The following is a 19,306-nucleotide window of genomic DNA, read 5'->3' as shown; positions in this document are numbered from 1 at the left end:
CTGTCTGCTATTTGAATTTCAGAATCCCTTGGCATGTCTGAAAAATTCTCTTTGATTATTTCATGAAGTAAAGCATCTTTATCCTTTGCAGCAAACTTATCACCTTCAGGTATTCCTATGAGACAAATAGTGCATCTCTTTGAATTATCCCAGAGCTCTCTGAGAGAAGGATCTACTTTGTTCTCCACTTTTTTTCTTCTTTGAGCATTTGGGAGTGTTGAAAAGCTTTGTTTTCAATATCAGAGATACTTTCTTGTGTCTGCTTCATTCTGTTACTGAGGTTTTGTACTATATTTTTCAGATCTTTGAGGGCAGCAAGTTCTTGCCTCAATGTGTCAAAATCTTTGGTGATTTTTTTCTTTGAATTCTTTGAATTCTTCAGACATCTTTTTAATTACTCCTTGAAATTCTAGTTCCATTTTTACCTCCATTCTGTTGATCTTATTTGCTATCCAAATTCTGACCTTGATTTCTGACATCTCAGCCATTTGTTTATGAATGGGATCTTGTGCTGTGTCTGCCATATTATTCCTTGGAGGAGTTGTTCTACTCTGATTATCCATGTTTCCAGAGTTTTTCCAGTGATTCTGCCTTATGATTGTTTTTTACTGTTGGCTAGATGGGCTGGTAAGATGAAATGGATTGGGAGTTCCTGGAGGGGTTAATAAGACTTTTCTGTCAAGGATCTGGGTCTTATGACTGCAGCTTTTCCCCCTATAGCTTTGCAAAGGACCCGTACAGTAAACCTTCTTGGTGTGGTGGGGTTAGGTGACTCTGTCTTATATTCAGCTGGTTCTTGTCTGATCCTAGTGGATTAGTGACTCTGGTGAAGTCTTAGCTGTGGAGAAATACAAGCAACTAAGACACCCCACCCACCATGGACAAAAACTGGAAGAGGAAAATAAATCCTTCCTGTTATTACACAAGAGGGTCCTTGGATGATTGGCCCAGGTTAGGAGTTCCAAACCAATTGACCCAGTCAGTACGAACTCTTAAGTGGGAGAGTTTGAAAGGTCTCCAGCAACTAGGTGGTGGAGGTCTACTTGCTGCTAAAATTTGGCTCACTCCAGTGCTCTGTGGAGTCACCAAGGCCCACCCAGTAGCAGAGTTGGATCAGGGGCCTGTGTCTCTTTCTCCACTGTGCTCCTCTTTCACGCCCAGTCACTGGTGACCCCACAGAGATGAATGTGGTCCTGCTCCCTCCAATAAGCAGATTGCTGGGGCTTTGTTCCTGTCAGAGTCAAAGGAAGGTCAATGCCCCCTTGGCTCAGCCACTACCCTCTGCCACCAGCTGGCTGGGGGAGCTTAGGCTTGCTTGCCTTGGGTATGCAATAGCCAATGGTGAGTGTTCCACTTGAACTAAGTCTAATCCTGCATAACAAGTCAGCAAATGCTTTTCTCCCTCAGCCACTGCACCTTTGCCCCAGCCTCTCTGCAGCACTAGTATCCCTATAGAGCGAGTTCTGGTTTCCTCTGACAGTCCTCAGAGTTGGGGAGGTGTCTCTACAAGATTAGACTCCATCAGGATCACTCTTTTGTTGCTGGATCTTTGTGGGAAGTGACCCTGCACAGCTCCCAGGTAATTGCCACAGCCAGGGAGCTCTGGCTGTAGGAGCAGCTCTGGGAGCATGGGGCACTGAGATCCAGCAACAGGGTGGAGGACACTGCACACAGTTCTAGCAGAGCTGGGTGCCTGGTGGCTTCAACAAGGAGAGCACTTGGCCCATGACTATGTAAACACAGTCTATTGATTTGAGCAATAGGAAGTCCTATTCAAGTACAAATTATTATTTAAGTTATTCTTATCATCAAAGTTCAAATTTAACATCCTAAGAGCTCATTAGAGCTACATTCCACCTCTTCTATTTTTCCTTTATAATCATATAAACTACTTGAATTGTGTTTTAGTCAGCCAAATAATAAACTAAGATAAAATTAACTTGGTTTTGTACTTTTATTTTTTCCTAAATGTGATAATCATATGAATTTTTCCAAAATTCTTAATAAAATTTTAAATTGCTCTCTTTGTACATGTTCTAGAAATTCCATTTTGCTACCTTGGAGACATTCTGGAGAACATTTCTTTTAACTGACCTATTTTAGACTTGTTGCATAGGTGTGGTTTAAGAATAATTAATCTTGTTTTCATTGGGATATGTGCATTTCTCTTTTATTATTTTCTCACTCATTTTGATAGATTGCATGATTATATAAATTACTGACAAAAAGTGATGGAAAGTAATTTATGTAGGGGTTGTATCATCAAAATGTATTTAATGTTTTAAAGACATTGTTAGATTAATTTTATTTATTTATTTATTTATTTTATTTTTTTTTATTAAATCATAGCTGTGTACATTGATATGATCATGGGGCATCATTCACTAGCTTTACAGACCATTTACCAAGTTTCACATATACCCTTTAGTTTTAAAAAAAAAGACATGGGAATTTTAAGTGTGCTTAACCCATTCTTATTCTCATTTACTTGTATATGGCATTGTTTTCTCTATAGAAACACTTAGGATCTTTTTATCTGTGTACAGTGGCTTTTGTCATCCAATGCACTTGTTATATTGAAGCACTTTCTATGTGGATACTGATTAACACTGACCTGATACATTTTACTATATTACATCTTCAATGATTTGTTTATTTCTATTTTCTCTTTGTTAATTACATATTACATCATTTTGATCCATCATCTACTTTCTTTCATATTTTTCTCTTATGTTCACATATTCCAATATTTCTTTGTATTTGTATTCTGTAACATTCTCTGATATAAATCATTTCAGATCTATTTCCTCCTCATCCCCTGCTTTGATGTGTTTTACCAAGAACCATATTTTTCATGCTTCCTTGCCTTTTGTAAATATGGATGGTTAGGGAGAGGAAAAAAGTGGCAGTATATTTGTCTCCCTCCAGTCCCTGCTTGGAGCAATATTTCAGAACTGTGACTTCCTGCTCTGGAGAAACAGCTTCTCCCTCTGTGAGTTTGGCTCCTGAGGACAGCACTGTTTAATAAGAATTGTTTATTTTAATAGATTTAGAAGTACTCAGTTGCTTGTAGGTGCTGCTGTTGGGGAGGGGCAAGAAAAGAATTTCTATAGGCCAAGATTATAAAACTATAAGTATTATTAAAAGGAAGGGAAGATGTAGTCCCAGCTATTTGGGAGGCTGAGGCAAGATAATCACCTAAACCCAAGAGCTGGAGGTTGCTAAGAGCTGTGATGCCATGGCACTCTACCGAGGGTGACAAAGTGAGACTCTGTCTCTAAAAAAACAAAAAAACAAACAAACAAAAAAAAAATCATCAAAAGGAAGGGAAGATGGAGGAAGGAGTGAGAGAATGGTTTGGCATCAAAAGAAAGAAATGTTGCAGGAAGATGAGGCCCAATGGACAGAAAGAGCAGCCAAACACCATGTTTATAAGAGGAAGTGCTTTATTTCAGCCAGCGGAGCAAATGGCATAGAAGAATTCAAAATGGCCATGCTCCTTGACTGGCTTAGTATTTCCCCTTTTATCTCTATTCAAAAAGTTGTAACCCACAGGTACCTTTCTCATTGGTCATTTTGAATCAAATGGAAGAAGCTATTCCAGCCACCACAGAACTACAGGATTTCACAGAAGTGAAAATTTCCAGGTCCCAAGAAGTTAAGTGTACAAATTCCTAAGAGCTGAGTCACCATGGAAAGGACCTTGTAGGTGTATTCTTGGGGTCTCCTTGAGAAGACTTCTGTTCACCTAGAAGTCACCCTTCCCAGGTATCATCTCTCATCGCTCCCTTTTGAGAAATCATGTATATTTTAATTTGAGTTCCCAATATCAGCTTGCTTCTGCAGGAGCCAGTATTAACCACTTTTCACATTCCACTTTACATTACTTTTCTACAAAATGTAAGCCATAGAGTTATTTCTGATCTGTGCAATAGTTTCTTTTCCAGCTCCCTCTATTGCAGAAACTTTGTATGGTGCTGCAGGCATCAAATTTTGGAGTCTACTGGCTGGGCTTTCCTATTTCTTTGGTCTGGACCAGTTTTCAGATTTCAGGAACTGTGACTCCTCTCAGGTTCTCTACCCAAGCCTTGATTGTACTGTGGTGGGGTGCCTATATACATTTGAGTTTTCACTTTTCCCTGGGTCACATATAGAGTACTGTGTGTGATTATGTGTGCAATCTCCCACTTGCATTCATAAAAGCTACAAAGGAGTCACATTTTATCTTGTCTTAGTGGTGTGGGTGCATAGATCATATCCCTCCTCTCCTTTTCTCAAGGTCCAAGGTCCAAAGGCAAATTCCATCAGGAGCTTCCTCAGACTCCAGCCGTGTGTTGACATGCCAGCTCCCAGTATGTGGCTGGACCAGGACATGTTGACTGTTTTAAAAGTTATCTTTGCTTCCCATGCGTCAGTCCCATGGGAATAAACAAATGTTTTCTTGCTATCTGTTTCCTTGCCTTACTTTTTCCTTTCATTTTTTCTTCCTGTTTAATTTACTTTGTCTCTGTCATTAAATGCTGAAGTGTCTGTTTGAAATGTTTCCTTTTAAAAGGACCAGAAGAGTGAAGAGCAAGAAGGTATAAAAAATAAAAATAGAGAAAAGATAAAGGAAAGGGGGGAGTAAAAGGGAAGACTGACAAAAGAGAATGGAGGAACCAAAAGAGAGACACAGAAGTAGTCATGGTATAAAGTATGGTACTTTCACCCACACCCCCAAATCCCAACCTCTGGGGGGCTGGGTTGGGTAGGTGCCTGGGGGTCTGGAGCTCTTTGACAGTCTGAACAGACACAAGCCCCACCTCCATCAAATAGAGAAGAAAAACAAAAAGTACTATAAATCAAACTAAAACAAACAAAAAACCTTAAAGGATAAAATTGGAGGAAAAAACAATAGGGACAGAGAAAGTAGCAAAAATGAAGCCCTTATCATTAAAGAAGACAACAATGAAAAATTTTATTTACACAAGAAAAATGAAAAAAGTCTAGGGGAAAAAAGTTTATATGTACATAAATACATAACCAAGAGATATATATATATATATATATATATATATATACAGGTGATCTTCTGGGGTATGAAATGCTAATCACAATGCTGATTCAGCTGTATAAAAGGGAAACAGGATGTGTCTGCTGACTTCTTTGCCCTCAGACCCCACAGGGTTGGGAACCTGAATCTCTCCTCAGCCCGTTTAATAGACACACCTTGACCTTTCCAAACCACGTTCCTTGGTTAAGCAGTGGGTTTCCCAGGAATGTGTGTGTTGCTAGGATTTCTCCAAAAGTGGCTGCCTGCTTATCAGGTGTGCTAAAAACAGCCTTGCTCTAGGATCCTGAGGGCTGAGCCTGCCAGGCAGCTCTCCCACAATGGTTGCACCTAGCCTTCAGCTGAACAATGAAAGCTCCATTCCACCCCACCATGTCAGTCCTGACCTCCGGGCACTGTTCAAAGTCCCTTGCTCACTTTCCCAAGGTCTCCTACGGTAACTGACCTTTAACATATGTGTGTGTGTGTGTCTGTGTGTGCGCACACGTGCGCAAGTGTGTGTGTATCTTGAGTAGTTTAGGGCAATTGATATAGGAGATTTTTAAATTTTAAATTAAAAATATTATTTTGGGACATGGGTTATGGCAAATATTATTTATTATGGGTCATGAGTTATGGCAATTATTGTTGTTTAAGGTAAAGGTTGGTATGGTTTTTGCTTTTATATATATTACTGTGATTTTGGAAATAACAAAACAGAACATTCTTAGAGAGGCTACTCTCACTGTTCTCCAGAATCACTGGCCTTCTGACAAAGTTTGACGGACCTATCCATATCTCTGCATACTGGCTGAAAGTGACAGGTTACCAGCCACCCTTTGTCCAGTAATAGACTGTGGTTGAAGCCAAAATTGCTCACTCTTCTGCCAGGTGGGATGAGGACACAGAAGTGGATATTCCTAGGTGCAGGAAAGCTGGGATTTTTTTGTCCTTCTTGCCCTCTCCATGGGATGAGAGATTCTGTGTTTTGTAGCTTGTTGATAGTCCCCTGGGTAGATGAGGTGTCTCCCTGATTCCTCTATTCTGCTGCAGGCTTCTCCATTCTGGTTCTTTCTGTAACTGTCCTGTGTTCTTTCTTTTCCTTTTTTCTCATATTTATCTTTGCGGTTTGTCTCTGTGGGGTTGCTGAGCACCTTGATTTCTTTTCTCTTTGATCTGTACCCTAATTTCAACTACTCTGGGCTTGCTTCAGTCTAGTTTTCCTCATTTTGGACAACAGCTTCTGATGAAAGCTGCCTCTAGTTGGTCATCTTGCTCTCCCCCACCCCAATTGAGCTTCTTTAAGACATTTATTTAGAATTTGCTCCTAAGGAGTTTATGTATCTATATCCTTTAAGAGTAAGAGTAGCCTCTCCAAGACTGTTATGTTCCACCATTTTCAAAATCACAGTTTTATACGTAAAAGTAAGAACAGTACTAATCCTTATTTCAAACAATACTAATTGCCATAACTCACGACCCATAATAAACAATAATTGACATAACCCACATTACAACATTCCAATTCAAAAGTTAATCTCTTAAATCAATCACCCTAAACTACTCAGGTTAAGGCTGAATTTACAAAATGGCAAAAATGGGACACATGAGGTGAAGGTCACTTAGAACATAAATGGACCATGTGTCATGGTCCATTTGTGTCATGTTGGCCCTAGCCTGACTGACTAAATTTCATTTTTACATCTACTCTCAAACAGGCCATCAGTCAGGTGTGGTTATACTGCCTGGAGGGCCTGTGGGGCATAGGCTACTGATGCAGATAAGCTTTAATAATTTGCTAAGTTGCATAATATTCCATGGTGTACATATACCACAATTTATTGATCCATTCGTGGATCGATGGGCACTTGGGCTTTTTTCATGACTTAGCAATTATGAATAGGGCTGCAGTAAATATTCTGATACAAATATCTTTGTTATGGTGTGATTTTTGGTCTTCTGGGTATATGCCCAGTAGGGGGATTACAGGATTGAATGGCAGATCTATTTTTAGATCTCTGAGTGTTCTCCATATCTCTTTCCAAAAGGAATGTATTAATTTGCATTCCCACCAGCAGTGCAAAAGTGTTCCCTTTTCTCCACATCCACGCCAACATCTCTGGTCTTGGGATTTTGTGATATAGGCTAGTCTCACTGGAGTTAGATGATATCTCGCAGCCTTAAAGAAAGATGGAGACTTTACCTCTTTCATGTTTACATGGATGGAGCTGGAACATATTCTTCTTAGTAAAGTGTCTCAAGAATGGAAGAAAAAGTACCCAATGTACTCACCCTTATTATGAAACTAATGTAGGACCTTCACATGAAAGCTATATCCCAGTTATAACCTAAGAATAGGGAGAAAGGGGAAAGGGAGGGGAGGGAGGGGGGAGAGAGGGGGAAGGAGGGGGATTAATGGGATTACACCTGCGTTGCATCTTACAAGGGTATATGTGAATCCTAGTAAATGTGGAATGTAAAGGTCTTAGCAAAATAACTAAAAAAATGCTACAAAAGCTATGTTAACTAATGTGATGAAAATGTGTCAAACGATCTATGAACCAAGTGTATGGTGCCCCACGATCATACTAATGTACACAGCTATGGCTTAATAAAAATAAAAAAATAATAATAATTTGCTAAGTTGTGTTGAACCCCTCCTATTTATTAATGTGTCAGAATTCAACCATAAATGTGGAGACAAAATTTGGAGGATTCTGCCTCTTTCTTTTTCCCTTTGTGTATTTTTATCTTTCCAGGAGCCACAATTTCTTCCCATTCTTATAATTTCTATACTAGAGATAGGGAGTTTTTGAGTGTCTCTTGAGTACATGTGTTGTACTAATTAAAATTGGCCCCATCTAAGTGTCACAAAAATTGAATTATCTGTAACTTTTCAATGACCATTATTCCCAAGCAACTTTGCCAGCTTCTTTTAATCTTTTAGCACCTTTGGAAGCTGGGTTTTTGTATTATGTCCAGGAGGGTGAGAATAACAGGATCCAACTTCTTTACTATCTGAATCAAATGTAGAAGTCTGTGCTAAAGATTCCAATTCTCTATTAAAACTGACCATATATTTTCATGTATTTTTCTTTCTTCACACACATAAATGCACACACAGGGAAACATCACATCATAACTTTTTAAAATATGTAGTGATGTTCTTTTTTAAGACTGATACTAATTACCTGTGTCATCTCTCAAACAGTTTATGTAGGGGGTTATTTCATAAAATCCTTCCTATTGCATGACTTTGTATTGGGATTTATTTTTAACTATATAATTATGGTTATACAATATCATGTCTCTATCTCTGATTAGACATTAAAAGTCCATTTTCTGGTTCTTATAGCTTGCCCACCAACTTCATGGTCAGCCCAGATAATATACCTCATGTTGTTTTCTGATTTTAATCACCTGTCAAATTCTGACATGGTGACCTTAAAACAGTGGTTCTCAACCTTCCTAATGTCATGACCCTTTAATACAGTTCCTCATGTTGTGGTGACCCCCCACTATAAAATTATTTTTGTTGCTACTTCATAATTGTAATTTTGCTACTGTTATGAATTGTAAATATCTGATATGCAGGATGATGTTAGGGGACCCACAAGTTGAGAACCGATGCTTTAAAACATAGTTATTCTAAAATAGCAGGAAAAAATACTTATTAACTAATTATTTTCTATATTGCTAGATCTGTACTATGTTTTCAGCCACATACATATACACATGTTTGTTATTCTTTTAGCTATGCAGTACTTAAATTTCAATTAATGGAGAATATTATAGATATTCTCAGAATTCTTCTTGCAATGATTAAAGGGCTCAAAAATATATCCTTCTTTGTTTATCAAAGTTAAATGATATGAAATGTACTTCCACTCCATTCAGCTACCATTTTCAATAGCTTCCCATTTCATTTATTTTTTAACTATGGTTGTTTCTGTGTCTCCAGCTTTTGTCCTATCATTTCTTCAATTCACTTAGTATACATAACCTCTCAGCAGATGCATATTCAGTCCCCCAACCCATTCTCATATAATTTGGTCATTTCTCAAACTTTATATCTCAGTCTAAACATCAATTACACAAAGAGTTTTTTAATTACTTTATTTGATTACAATATCTTAGTCTTTCATAAAATTCTCTTATAATGTAGTTTGTTTTCTTCATGGCACTTTTGTTGATCTGTTTTTATATAGGAAGTTTATATAGAAAGTAATTGTCAATTTGATCAACTGACAGGGTACATGTGCCAATTGGTGAAATCTGCCTGCTGTTTTCCTGTCATCTTTTCCCCTTCTATAATATACAAACTAGAAGTGGACAAAGTCCATTTCCATTGTTTTTGATACTATATTCCCATCATCCATCATAGTACCTAATACATGTGTACACTGAATTAATATTTCTTAACTAAATGAATTGATTTATTTGGAAAGTGAAATAAATGTTTTTTTTTTAATTTTGTAATAAATATTCTATGTTCAAAGCTATAGAATTTTGGCTTGTCATGTTTTAAACCAGAGAATTTCATAGATTGATTACTTTTTATATTGTTTCATTCTTCTTAATAAATAAGTATAGATGTGCATATTAATGGCATATCAAAATATTGTTATAAGGTATGCTCAACGTAAAAAGTATTAAACATAGAATTGCATAAGAGCAATAATACTTCAAGTCATTACTTGCTTTTATTTTCTTATATAATGGCTTTCTGTTCCTTTTTTTTTTTTATACTAGTATCCAGAAGCAATGAGTTTGGAGGGATTTTCAGTTACTATAGCTCAACTGCTTGGCCTTAATATAGGATTAACATATGATGACATCACAAAGTGTTCTTGTCCACGAGCTACCTGCATAATGAATCATAAAGCAGTGTAAGAAAACTTTCTTAATTTTACATATATTTTATTAGATTATTTCCAAGAAATGAAGTTATTAAACTTAAACATTCAACTTCATATCAGAAATTGAAAAGGTATATTATGCTTGAAGAGATATCACAAACAATTTTTTGTAAAGGAGAAATATGGAAGATGTAATATATTTTATTATTTAAAAATTTTTATTCAAGAGTATTAGTGGGAGAAATTTAAGGTTAATAAAAACTCTGAAGGTTTGGGTGGCACCTATGTGTCAGTGGGTAGGGTGCCAGCCCTATGTACCGAGGGTGGTGGGTTCAAATCTGGCTCTGGCCAAACTGCAACAAAAAAAAATAACTAGGTGCCAATAATCCCAGCTACTCAGGAGGCTGAGACAAGAGAATCACCTAAGCCCAGGGGTTGGAGGTTTCTGTGAGCTGTGACACCATAGCACTCTACTGAGGGCAATAAAGTGAGACTCTGTCTCAAAAAAAAAAACAAAAAACAAAAATAAAAACTCTGAAGGATTGTATAAGGATATACTACTTTTGTTGTGTGTAGTTTCTGTTACTCAAGACAGAGATGCCTCATATCACTCTTAATAATATATTGTAGTCTGGAAGTATTGATTAATATTCTTTTAAAAAAGAAAAAATAAATAAGGATTTGAAGAGGAAAAAATGATGCTTTATTTTCAGATGTTATAACTAACCACCCAGGAATATCAACAGAATCAATATACTACTAGAACAACAAGAATAATAATAACATCAAACATTTATTAAGATATATGGGTCTTAAAAAACACCCCAATAGCCAGCAGTAAACACACAGATGATCTGTTATAAAATTGTTATTTTTTCAGACACATTTATAAATTCAGTATAATCCAAATCTATATTTTATGTTACATTTTTTAAGAAACTTGATAAATTCCATAAGAAGAGACAAAATGGAGATGATAAATTTAGATAACTTTTTGATGAGTATGAGCTGGAATTTAAGGTAAAAGGAAGGATCTAATAGATGAGAGACACTATTACTTGTATAGTGATAGAAATAAAGAAAAAGGAGGAAACATGATGTCGGATATAAGACTTAACAATTAACCTAGTGTAAATTGTAGTGAATAGGGTCTAGTACATATGTAGAAAAAGGGTTTATTAAAACTGGATATATTTAATATTTGTGGTAGGAGAGAAGGAAAGTAAATATGTAGAGAGGTACATAGTCTAATTAATAGAGATATAAGGGTATAGAAAAAATTATCTAATAGGAAACTAAGAGCAGGGAATACAAGAGCTTTGATAGAAAGCATGAAATAATTATCTAGGACTGGAAATTAGAAGTGGCTTCAGAGGGCGGCGCCTGTGGCTCAGTGAGTAGGGCGCCGGCCCCATATGCCGAGGGTGGCGGGTTCAAACCCAGCCCCGGCCAAACTGCAACAAAAAAATAGCCGGGCGTTGTGGCGGGCGCCTGTAGTCCCAGCTGCTCGGGAGGCTGAGGCAAGAGAATCGCGTAAGCCCAAGAGTTAGAGGTTGCTGTGAGCCGTGTGACGCCACGGCACTCTACCCAAGGGCGGTACAGTGAGACTCTGTCTCTACCAAAAAAAAAAAAAAAAAAAAAAAAAAAAAGAAGTGGCTTCAGAAATATGATAAGATTGTTGAGCATTTTGAAAATGTATCAAAAAATTGTGATTGCAAACTTAATATGAATTCAAATGGCATAGCTGTTTGTTTCGATTCATTGAGTTTGAGCTTCTAAGTTGCATATGCAAAGAAAGAGAGGAATTGATGTTTTGGTGAGTGAATTTCCATGACACTTCAAAAGAAGGACGTAGGGGAATCTGTATACTTCTGCATTAACTAGATTTCAATTTTCCCTCTCCCTTAAACATGTAGCTTTGGATAAGATAAATATTTTTGGCAATTGCCCCAGCTCACCCTACTTCTTTGTATCTAGTCCAGGATAGTAATCTTTCCATAAAAAGTTAATAATTTTACATTCTCTTTAAATTATCAATTGCTTATTAAACGTCTGTATGTTTAGGAATATATATCTATAGACATATTTATAGATTGAGCAACACAGACATATCACATTGATATTCTTTCTCCTAATGGCCATCTTTTAAGCAGAGATTTAAAAAATAAATTTTGTTTTTCCCACCTTAAACAAAAGTCCCATGTTCTAAATATTGATGTTAATTTTTTACTTGAAAATTATGTGGTCTAAGTAGTAGATAACTTCTAAGTGCATATCTATTTATAAACTAATTTTGTATGAAGAGATATTTGTACTCAAATTATATAGCTTTTTGCATGAGACTCTCTTTCAAAAGCATAGGGATACTGATACTTCTTGTAAAATAAAGCAGTTTAACATAATAAAGAAAATTTGATTAAATGGCATTTTCCCCTATGATCTTTTTTTCACTTTTCACTGTTTGTTCCATATAAATGGTGATATCAGTAAAAGCTAATGTATTTCTCTATGTCCTTAAAGTCTTCCAAATTTGAAACCTTGGAAGTTATGCTTTTCTTTCTTTGGAGGCTCAAGACATGACCCAGAACCTCTGTCATCTCATATTAAACTGTTTAAGTATTACTATTTCAGACATAATTGCCTACAGTGGCACTGTCCAGTAGAAATAAAACATTAAAAATGGAAAAGAATCAGATGAAACAATCATGGTAATATATTTCATTTAAATTAATATATTAAAAGACTGTCATTTCAATATGTAACGAACTTAAAAATTGTTCATTGGTTAAGTTATATGCTGTGTACAAAATTTGTGTTCACACTGGGTACAGAGTATGAGAGAAAATAAAAGAATCCAGCATCACATATCTATTAAATGAATGAAGTTTTAGGCAACTAGGAACAACGGATGGAGCAGACATTGTTTGAAATCACTAGGTAAATATTGGACATGTTATGTTTGAAACCTTATTTACATATATAAGACAGCTTTCAGATACTTCACCAGAAATACAGCTTTGTGTCCACACTAATTTTCCTGGGTTTTGTATTACAGCATAAAATTTAGATAATATAACATTAAATTTCAAAACTATAGAGAAGCTTGTTATTACATGAAGCAAAAGTGCTGTGTAGAAAAAAATATTGAAAGTGGAAAAAGAATGTTCAGGGGCACAATTTATCAGGAAAGATCTAACAGGTAGTGTTGGAACACACATCTGACTGAAATGATGGAAGAAAGCCTGGGATATATGAGAGAAGAGAATTTCAGTTAAAGGGATTGATAGGTAGATACATAGATAGATACATAAGTGATACATAGAATTATATAGAGAAATATATAGATGCATACAGACATTGATTTAACCACTATAACGTATGGCATTGCTATGCTGGAAAGGTACATATTCCATGCATTTTTTAAGAGAAAGTTGAAATAATAAATATTACAATTTAAAATTTAATTATAGGGTGGCACCTGTGGCTCAGTCAGTAAGGCGCGGGCCCCATATACCAAGGGTGGCAGGTTCAAATCCGGCCCCGGCCGAACTGCAACAAAAAAATAGCCGGGTGTTGTGGTGGGCGCCTGTAGACCCAGCTACTTGGGAGGCTGAGGCAAGAGAATCGCTTAAGCCCATGAGTTGGAGGTTGCTGTGAGCTGTGTGATGCCATGGCACTCTACTGAGGGCCATAAAGTGAAACTCTGTCTCTACAAAAAAAAATAATAATTATTACAATTGATTCCATTTCTGCTAGGGTACACTTTTTGAATTGGACATCTTGCATGAGTATGTATGGGGCATTGTTCACATGTGCGTTTATTATCAAGTCTTATTTACTTGAGGAATACTATTTCATTTCAGGAGTTCCAGTGGTATAAAAATTTTTAGCAACTGTAGCATGCATGACTATAGAACATTTGTTTCAAAACTTGAGGTTAAATGCCTTCAGAACCTTTCAGATTTGACAGAATTATATCAAAGTCAACCAGTGTGTGGAAATGGGATTTTGGAACATAATGAAGAATGTGACTGTGGTAATGGAGAGGTGAGTAACAAAGATTGAAATTTGAGCACAATTGTTATGTTTCCAATAAAACATAAAACATTTTTAATGATATATATGGAATAACACATGCAAATATGTCTTCAATAAGTGAAATATGAGAATGAGGATGAATCAACATATACAAAGCACCTTCCCTCTTGAATTGAGAGACAAGTGTATCATGAATATTAAGTTTACATATCTGTTCCCAGGCACGCCAGCAGATAGATTTTAATGCATAGGTTAAATGAAATCCTTTCTATACACAATTCAGTTTCTAACTCATTTGGTCTCATTTTCTATTTTCTCTACAAACTTCTAAATTTAATCCATATTTTACCCATCTCTTGTGATTGACTTTCTAAACATTATAATGTATTTCCTTTAATCATTCTTAAACATTCCTACATTTACAAGGTTTTGATGATCATTTTTTTCCTATTTGTTCATTTCTTAATATACTTATATGCTCAATTGTTATTTAATTAACTGAATTCAATGCACATTATTCTCAACAGGTAGGACTATAAATTTAGTCTATTATAAATGTCATTGTTCTATAATATTTAACAAATCATCTTGATTTCAATAAAATAAATGTCTTCACTTATTCTCAAATAGTTACATATATTCCTTATCCCTAGAAAAACTCATGGCCACTACATTTTTATGTATTATTAAATTCTTTCATGTAATGTTAGTCATCCTACATTCCATAAAGTATTAAAACCCATGTGTTTTAGTCTAAGTGTATCTATATGTATGTGTACATATATATATATATATGTATGCACACAGAGAGATTGTACATATACATATCTAGTAGATATATTTCATATGTGTGTATACACATGCACACAGATTTCCAATTATCCCAATGCTATTTTAGTTTTCTGTTAAGCAGTACTTTGCTCAAGTTGTATTCTAATGTGGTACCATCTACCTACTAATAAATACTGATTGTGTTTAATAAAATTTGAAATAAAACAATACAATCTGAAGGGGTTAGGTCTGTACTCTGTGGGTTTCTACAATCACAAACTGTGACCTCAGTATTATGCTAAGCCATTAGCAGAGAGAGCTCACTGTGCTCAGAAGCGATTGAGCAGTCCTTGGGTGATTATGATGGTCATTTGGTAGATAAGTGTCCCATATTCCTTGCCCCAGTGAAGAAACTGTCTGAGGGATGTTCTACATCAGAGTTGAGGCCAGTTGATTAAATCCAGCTGCTGCCTATTTTTTATAAATTAAGTTTTATTAGAATACAGACATACCCATTTTTCCTTATATTTTATAGCCACTTCTATGCTACAGCAGCAGAGGTTAACAGTGTAATATATCCATATGAAAAGTAAATCTGAAAATATTTACAATTTAATCCCTTACAGAATTTTTTGCTAATTAAAAGGCAATTAGAGAGTAATTTGAACTTTATGAAAATGAAATTAAAGTCAAGACTTTACAGAGAATGTATCTGTATGTAATCTGTGATTACAAAGAATCTGTGATAACAATTTTGACACCCGACACTTCCAAACACCATCATAGTTAGCACAGATTCTGTATCTAATCTTCTGGAAGCAAATGTAGTTGCTTTATAGAATAAAAAAATAAACAAAATAGGTAAGCCCCACTAACACTACTAAAAAAATAAAAATTCTCCATCTTTCTTTAAGGCTGCATAATATTCCAGGGTGTACATATACCACAATTTATTAATCCATCCGTGGGTCAATGGACATTAACACAATAACTAAGAAAAAGCCAGAAAGGCCATGTTAACCAGTGTGACGAAAATATTTCAAATTGTATATAAAACCAGCACATGGTACCCCATGATTGCATTAATGTACACAGCTATGATTTAATTAAAAAAAAGAAAGAGAGGATCACAAGTTTGGAAGCTCTGGGAGACACCATCCGCTCTGCTTTAAATCTGGGGAGATAGGACTCCAGGCATCTCTGGCTGGTGGGTTCTGCCTATCATCACCCCTCTGAGGATACAGGGAGTCAGCGAGAGACTTCTGGACCCCAAGAGGAGGACTAAAACAGTGGAAAAATGGCAAGTGGTCACATGTGTTCAATCCGTCTAAACCCGCCCACAAATTCCACAGGCACAAGAACTTAAAGAGCAAGAGGAAGTGAAAGGAAAATTAGTGCAAGGAAACAGATAAAAGAAATCACTCATGAGGAAGAATCAGCAGAAAACTCCAGGCAACATGAGGAACCAGTCCAGAACAACCCCACCAAGGGACCATGAGGCAGCTACTGCAGAGGATTCCACCTATAAAGAAATGTTAGGAATGACAGAAAGAGAATATAGAATACACATATTGAAAACAATGAAAGAAATGATGGAAACAATAAAGGAAACTGCTAATAAAGTGGAAAATAACCAAAAGGAGATCCAAAAACAATCAAATAAGAGATGAGCAATATGAAGAATATAGAAAGGATATAGCAGAGCTGAAGGAACTGAAACAGTCAATTAGGGAACTTAAAGATGCAATGGAAAGTATCAGCAACAGGTTAGACCATGCAGAAGAAAGAATTTCAGAGGTAGAAGACAAAGTTCTTGAGATAACTCAGACAGTAAAAGAGGCAGAAAAGAAGAGAGAAAAAGCAGAACGTTCACTGTCAGAATTATGGGACTTTATGAAGCGTTCCAACATACGAGTTATAGGAATCCCAGAAGGGGAAGAAGAATGCCCCAGAGGAATGGAAGCCATACTAGAGAATACTATAAAAGAAAATTTCCCAAATATCACCAAAGATTCGGACACACTGCTTTCAGAGGGATATCAGACCCCAGGTCGCCTCAACTCTAACCGAGCTTCTCCAAGACACATTGTGATGAACCTGTCCAAAGTCAAGACAAAAGAAAAGATTCTGCAAGCTGCCAGGAGTAAGCACCAGTTGACCTACAGGGGCCAATCCATCAGAGTGACCGCAGACTTCTCTAATGAAACTTTCCAAGCATGAAGACAATGGTCACCTACTTTTAATCTACTTAAACAGAACAATCTCCAGTCCAGAATTCTGTACCTGCTAAGCTAAGCTTAAAATTCATGGAGAAATCAAATCATTTACGGATATACAAACATTGAGGAAATTCACCAAAACAAGACCAGCTCTACAGGAAATACTTCAACCTGTTCTGCACACTGACCACCACAATGGATCAGCAGCAAAGTAAGATCTCAGAAATTAAAGGACAGAACCTAACCTCCACACTGATGCAAAAGGTAAAACTAAGCAATGGACTCTCACAAAATAAGATGAATAGAATATTACCACACTTATCAATTATCTCAATAAATGTTAATGGCTTGAATTCCCCACTGAAGAGACATAGATTGGCTGACTGGATTAAAAAACACAAGCCATCCATTTGCTGTCTGCAAGAAACACATCTGGCTTCAAAAGACAAATAAAAGCTCCGAGTCAAGGGTTGGAAGACAGTTTTTCAGGCAAATGGAATTCAGAAGAAAAGAGGAGTTGCAATCTTATTTTCAGATACATGTGGATTTAAAGCAACTAAAGTCAAAAAAGACAAAGATGGTCACTTTATATTGGTCAAGGGAAAAATACAACAAGAAGACATTTCAATTCTAAATATTTATGCACCCAATTTAAATGCTCCCAGATTCTTGAAACAGACCTTACTCAGTCTGAGCAATATGGTATCTGATAATACCATCATAACAGGGGATTTTAACACTCCTCTTACAGAGCTGGACAGATCCTCTAAACAGAAGTTAAAGATATAAGAGATTTAAATGAGACCCTAGAACAACTATGCTTGATAGACGCATATAGTACACTCCACCCCAAAGATAAAGAATATACATTCTTCTCATCACCCCATGGAACATTCTCCAAAATTGATCATATCCTGGGACACAAAACAAATATCAACAGAATCAAAAGAATTGAAATTTTACCTTGTATCTTCTCAGACCATAAGGCACTAAAGGTGGAACTCAACTCGAACAAAAATGCTCGACCCCAAACAAAGGCATGGAAATTAAACAATCTTCTGTTGATAAACAGATGGGTGCAGGAAGAAATAAAACAGGAAATCATCAACTTCCTTGAGCATAACAACAATGAAGACACAAGCTACCAAAACCTGTGGGATACTGCAAAAGCAGTTTTGAGAGTAAAATTCATCGCTTTAGATGCCTACATTCGAAAAACGGAAAGAGACCACATCAACAATCTCACAAGAGATCTTATGGAATTGGAAAAAGAAGAACAATCTAAGCCTAAACTCAGTAGAAGAAAAGAAATATCCAAAATCACATCAGAGATCAATGAAATTGAAAACAAAAGAATCATTCAGAAAATTAATGAAACAAGGAGTTGGTTTTTTGAAAAAATAAATAAAATAGATAAACCATTGGCCAGACTAACGAGAAATAGAAAAGTAAAATCTCTAGTAACCTCAATCAGAAACGATAAAGGGGAAATAACAACTGATCCCACAGAGATACAAGAGATCATCTCTGAATACTACCAGAAACTCTATGCCCAGAAATTTGACAATGTGAAGGAAATGGATCAATATTTGGAATCACGCCCTCTCCCTAGACTCAGCCAGGACAGACCAATTTCATGCACTGAGATTAAAGAAACAATAAAAACTCTTCCAACCAAAAAATGCCCTGGTCCAGATGGCTTCACTCCAGAATTCTATCAAACCTTCAAGGAAGAGCTTATTCCTGTACTGCAGAAATTATTCCAAAAAATTGAGGAAGAAGGACTCTTCCCCAACACATTCTATGAAGCAAACATCACCCTGATACCAAAACCAGGAAAAGACCCAGACAAAAAGGAGAATTTCAGACCAATCTCACTCATGAATATAGATGGAAAAATTCTCAACAAAATCCTAGCCAATAGATTACAGCTTATCATCAAAAAAGCCATTCATCATTATCAAGTAGGCTTCATCCCAGGGATGCAAGGCTGGTTTAACATATGCAAGTCTATAAACGTTATCCACCATATTAACAGAGACAAAAATAAAGATCACGTGATCCTCTCAATAGATGCAGAAAAAGCATTTGATAAAATCCAGCATCCTTTTCTAATTAGAACACTGAAGAGTATAGGCATAGGTGGCACATTTCTAAAACTAAATGAAGCTATCTATGACAAACCCACAGCCAATATTTTACTGAATGGAGTAAAACTGAAAGCTTTTCCTCTTAGAACTGGAACCAGACAAGGTTGTCCTCTGTCACCTTTACTATTCAACGTAGTGCTGGAAGTTCTAGCCAATACAATTAGGCAAGACAAGGAAATAAAGGGAATCCAAATGGGAGCAGAGGAGGTCAAACTCTCCCTCTTTGCTGATGACATGATC

The sequence above is a fragment of the Nycticebus coucang genome, chromosome 24, assembly GCF_027406575.1.
Source record: "Nycticebus coucang isolate mNycCou1 chromosome 24, mNycCou1.pri, whole genome shotgun sequence".
Taxonomy (NCBI): Eukaryota; Metazoa; Chordata; class Mammalia; order Primates; family Lorisidae; genus Nycticebus; species Nycticebus coucang.
This window is presented reverse-complemented; position numbering follows the sequence as displayed.